The 6,044-nt window shown below is 35.6% G+C and overlaps 1 long non-coding RNA gene across 19 annotated transcripts in view; it reads right to left on the minus strand.

Moving 5' to 3' along the window:
* LOC102159998 (uncharacterized) overlaps positions 1-6,044 on the minus strand; it is a 749,988-nt gene that overhangs the window by 576,280 nt on the left and 167,664 nt on the right. The gene's annotated exons all lie outside the window — the stretch shown is intronic.

The following is a 6,044-nucleotide window of genomic DNA, read 5'->3' on the forward strand; positions in this document are numbered from 1 at the left end:
TGACCCCCCTGATGGCCGTTCAGGAAACTGGATCTTGCCTAGGGACATAATATGTAGAACTTGAAATTAAGGATTGGATGTCTTCAATTGGTTTCAGAAAATTCTCGGGCATTACTTCAAGTATTGCTTCTGCATTATTCTCTCTTTCTCTAGGATTCCACTACATGCATGTAGGACCTCCTGACTGTCTTTGGCCCTCTCTTCTATTTCCCACACTCTTTTGCTTCTCTGAGTTTCATTCTAGATATTTTACTCTGGCCTATCCTTCAGTTATTTTTTCTTTCTTTAGCTGTATCTAACCTGCTTTTCCTGTCACATGTTGAGTCCTCAACTTCAAATATTTCATCTTCCAATCTTATAATTTCTTAGACTTTTAAGAGTTACTAGCCTCTCCCCAAATCCCCCATCTGTTCTTCTATCCCCTTGAATACATTAAGGAAAGTTATTTTAATTTGTTATGTCTGATTGCTCCATTATCTCAGGCCTTAAAAGTCTTTCCTGTTCACATTTTTTTTCAATTTGTATTTCTTATTATGTTATTATCACTTTATATTACTTGTCATTTTAATTGAGAATTGTACATTGCATATACAAAATACTTGACCTATAATGATACTATCTTTTTACAAAAAGAATTTGACTCTGGCAGTTACCCTGAGGCACATTCAATCTAGAAAGTAAGAGAGGAGAAAGCTAGAAAATAGCCTTCCAGTAATAAAATGCCCAAAGGAAACTTTTTTGAGCACTTACTAAATCTGATTCTTTGCATACATTATTTCTTTTAATGACACAAGATTCCTCTAAGTATTTTATTTTATTTTATTTTTTTCCCGCTGTACAGCATGGGGATCCTCTAAGTATTTTTATCCTCTCATTCTAAGTGAGAAAGCAAAGAAACAAAATGCTAACAATTTCACTGAAAATACACCTTCAGATGCATTAGAGAAAAAATTCTGTTCTGTGATGCCAAATAGTCTGCTCATTCTGCCTCACATTAAGGTCTCCTCTGACTCTCTCTCAACTTGATTGGGAAGGACCTAGTTTCAGTGACAAAAGTTATCAAGACTACCTAACTGTTACGTAGAAACCCTTCTAAGATGCCAAGGTATAACAGAGAGCAACATAGAAGCTGCTTAAAATAAAACCTGTAGAGCGAACTAGAAGAAAAGAACCCATCAAATCAATATTCTGTCACGAGGAAAACAAAACCACAAGCTGACTGAGTGAACGTTTACTCTGGGACTGATATGTCTAATGCATCATAGTCAAGTTCCTCCATCCAACTGCTCTCTTGTCAGAACTCTTGAAAGCCCACCTCCTTATATATTTTGGGCAGTTTTGTGCCAGCTTGGACTCTTTACCTAGACATTCTCTTCCAAATCCAGGTCCCCATTACTAAAATTACAGGGGAATTTACAGCACTATATTCCTCCTTTCATGAAGTGGGTGGCAAAGGGAAAGAATTTCATCATCCCTTTTTAAAACTCTTTAAGACTTTATGCTTTTTATTAGACAATTTATGGAAATTTTTTGGATATGTTCAATGAATTCCATTAAATGAAACTTAAATCCAAAAGAAGTCTTTCCCCCTAAAGCAGTTCCACAATATTTATTTGATTCTCACGTCAATTAGGCTATGAGTCACTATTTTTAAGAAGCAGTGTTGTTAGGTATCTTATTTGGCTTTAATTTAATATCTTAACAATAGGCTGCTGAGCTCAGTAATTACCACCTCACTGGGATACACTTCTTTGTATGCTCTGAATTTTTCAAAACAATCAGGGCTGAACGTCTGGATGCTACTCTTATCTACTTGTCTCAGATTCTCAGGTTTTTATTTTATTGTGGATTTGAGTGGTTTCTAAGAACTTGTTTCTGAGGTCTGGATTACTGACTAAGGAATTTCAGGGTGATATTCATGATAGTCAGAACCTAAATAAAATAATTCAGGTGACTATAAAAGCAGAAAGAAATTAAATGAAGGGGAACTCCAAGTTTGAGAAAGGTTGGGATTTCACCATAATCTGGAGTGTAAGTAAATCACTGATCCTGATTCTTGGAATTAAGTCATTTCTTATGTGGACTGTGTAGGCTGATGTCACATATTGCACAAATGAGGGTAAAATCAAGAAAAGCTTGAAGTGCATGACTCTGTTAAAACTGGTTCTTCTTGGCCAGTTTCCCAGTAGCTTCAGTGCTGAGGCTAATGGTTAAGGAAACACCTGGGGGGTAGGGGTGTGTCAGTGAATGAGAGCTTGTACAATGAACTAAAGCAGAATACAGAACAAAGGAAGAGAAGAAAAATCTCCCAGTAAAAACTATTAAAATCTTCAAAGAAGTACTGAATACCCTCTACATACTCACTTCCTCTCCATATGACATCACCAACTATGTCACAGAGGAGAGAGAGATGTAAAAAAGAACAGAAATAACCCCCAAATGCTTAGCCACTCCCATGTACCTTGGGTACCCTGGGTAACTGGTAACACAGTAACTACCAAGCAAATGGCACACCAGGGCATACCCAATACTTAAAGGATGACATCACGCCATCTTTAGAAACACAGAAAAACACTTATTTAAATAACAAAAGCAAGGACATTGTCATTATATTATGTCTATCTCCTCTCATGTTTCTATGAAGTGTTTCACACACACATAAAATTCATGTAAATATCAGTAGGAAGAATTAGCAATAGCAAAAGGACTCATAAACAAATGTTCAGAGTGGCTTTATTCATAACATCTCCAAACTAAAAACCCATAGCCATAAAACAGGTAAGTGGATAAACACACTATAGTATATTCATATAATGGAATACTATGTAGCAAAAAGAGAAAAAGAGAGAGGGAGCATAAACTACTGATAAGTACCATGATATGTATGAATCTTAGAATCGGTATGCTGAGTGAAATAAGCCAGCCACAAAAAAGAGTACAAATGAGGTATCATTTACATAAAATTTTAGGAAAGAAAAAAATCCAGATCTATATTGAGAGAAAGAGATCAATGGCTGCCTGGGACTAGGTGGGGGATAGGGTGGTTATTAGCGCAAAACAGGAATATTTAGGGGGGCTGATAGAGATGTAATATATATCTTGATTGTGGTGCTGGTTATAAAAGTGTGTACATTTGTTAAAATTCATTGAACTTCAAAAGAGTATGTTTATTTGTATGAACACTATACCTCAATAAAGAAGGATTTTTAACAATTATATTTAACTTAGGAAAAAACAAGTCTAAAACTTGAGTATTTTCTACACAGTCTATTCACATAGCAATAAGAATAGAAAAATGCAGATGTAGTCAAAATATTGGTTGTTGTGTAAATCTACTGGGATGTTGTTTTACATGAAATGTTTTATCTGTAGATAAAGGAGAAACACCTGCTCCTTGCTAGGCTGTACATGGATGAAGAGTTATTTCATTATGACAAGGAATAAAAGATCCAGAACTCAGAGACAGTTAGCAACTGTCCTAATAAAGATATTATTAAGCAATAATCAGTCGTTACCCACGTTAGTTTCTCAGCCTTCTGTTAGTTTACTCAAACTATTGAAAATACTGGACAGCACTGAACACTGGCTCCACTTCCCATTTTAAAGGTCATCAACAGTCAACTCTAGAGACACTCAGTCCACTTTTTCCATGAGGTTATCGCTTATTTTGTTAACAAAAACAAAGTAATTGATGGTGGTGATATCCAGTTATAAAATTTTTCTTCATCAATTAGGACATCTGGAGGCAAGTTTTTTTCTGGTCTCTAAAAAGATACTACAAAGCAGGAAGCATGAAAAAAATCCTCTTCACATAGCACAAAATATAAAGGCTGTAGAAAATCTCATTCTTTCATCTTTCTCTCAGTAAAAACATAAGTAAATTACCTGGCAGGAATACAACAGACTGGGCCTTGCCATGTTGTACTCTTCCTGTGGTCAGAGTTAAATAGTAACTAATATTAATGGAATGCTTACTATATACCAGTCTATGTTCTACCTACTTTATATCTACTAATATTTTTATATACAAAACCATAAGAGATAGATTCTATTACATTCACTATTTTGTATATGTTGAAAGTGTGATACAGAGAGGTGAAGTAAAATAATTGATCTCAAGTTTTATAGTTGGCTATTGCTGGAGGGATTCAAACTTAAATTGTCCATCTCTAGTTTCCACATTTTTAACCACCCATTATATACTGCATTGTCATTTCTCAAATGGACAAGGCTTCAATCTGCCATTCAAGTGTATCTTTATCCCTACCATCTGCCTTTACTTTTTGTCTTTGCAGAATCACGTGCTACCTCTATTCAAAGTGCACGGTACTCATAGGCATAGTGTTAACATATGAGTTTCCAGGGCAGTGGGTTCATTGGCAATAAAAACCTCCAGACACCACTCTAAATGGGCCACTTTTCTCTCCCCTGATATTTAAGAGGTTCCAAAGAAAGACGGAATCTAAATGAGATAGTTGTTTCTCTTTCTTTCCTTACAATCATAAATAAAAAGTTAAAGTGTGCAGATCACAAAATGTGCTAAGTGTAACTAACACTTTCATACTCTACTTATCATGATATCTAATTAAATAATGATTACAACATATATTGCCAATTTTAAATGACTAAATTTATTTTGAAAGGCTAAATAAGTTGTTCAAGTCAAGTACCTACTAAGTGGCAGAGCTCAGGTTTAAAACAAGTTCTATCTGATTCCAAAGCCCATACCTCTACTCTCTAATCTGTAAATATTTAACGACATTAGATAATTCACTTTAGAGCCGACTGTGCCCCTATATGGGGATAACTGTAGGAGAATTTGGCCTAATAGCTGAATCTGGCATCTATTGCCTTTTTTCCTACTTCAAAGAGTAACAATCTCTGAGGTAATTATGAAATGTCTCTTGTTTGAACAAATCCTGGATGACTCGATTATTAGGTACCTTATTCCAGAAACTTCCCTACCTAAGAAGCAAATACAAACAAATACTTGAGAAACATGCAATCCATTCTTGAGAATATTTAGCCAAAAAGATTTGATGGAGATAAGGTAGGGTGATTTGCCACATCTTTCTGCCCTCACATGCTCTCCTTTGTCACTCACAGGATACTGGAGAGCTTCTGTAAATATTAAATGAAAAAAAAGAATATAATCTTATTTGGCTCTAAAAACTGGCCAAGAAGGTTTTTGTTGCCAGACTGCTTTATTTCCCTCATGATTTCTTTTTCTTTTTAGGGCTGCACCCACAACATATGGAAGTTCCCAGTCTAGGGGTCTAATCAGCACTACAGCTGCCACCCTATACCACAGCCACAGAAGTGCCAGATCTGAGCTGTATCTCTGAGTTACACTACAGCTCACAGCAATGCCAGATCCTTAACATGCTGAGCAGGGCCAGGAATCGAACCTGCATCCTCATGGATACTAGTCAGGTTCGTTAACACTGAGCCACAGCGGGAATTCCCTCCCTCATGATTTTTGATGTATATCAAGAAAACTGCTATTTTATGTTATGTAGTATTGTATGTTTAAATAATAGACAGTATTATGTGTACAAATATTTTCCTTGAACACATACTTGTGGATTTAAAAGAAGATTTTATCCATAATGAACATAGAATAGAAGCAATTGATCTTTGTAAAATTTTGGCTTTTTAGATAACTAAGATAGTTCACTAAGACAGTTCACAACTTTGAAAATTTTGTCCTAGGGGTCAATAATGACATTGATACAAAACTTTTTATCTTCAATTTCTGGCAATTATTGTTACAAACATTCAAGATCTAAATCAATAACTATTTGGGGGTGGGGAATCAAATGAACACCATGAAGAAGCAACCTAGAATACCAATGGGTAAGGCAACAAAGTCTCAAGAAAAGCCTACTCTTTCTAGCAAAATGACCAGGAAAGAGACAGTCTAGCAATACATAAAATTTTTATACAATAATCACCCTACTCAAACCAAAGACCACAAGAAAACCTGAATCCCAACCCCATTTCCATCAACACAGACTAACTGGGATGCCTAGACTTACCTCATG

This window comes from Sus scrofa, chromosome 15 (genome assembly GCF_054392235.1).
Source record: "Sus scrofa isolate SSC_HxYL_T2T_F1_AM1 chromosome 15, Sscrofa_HxYL_maternal_Yorkshire_Landrace_v2.0, whole genome shotgun sequence".
Classification (NCBI taxonomy): domain Eukaryota; kingdom Metazoa; phylum Chordata; class Mammalia; order Artiodactyla; family Suidae; genus Sus; species Sus scrofa.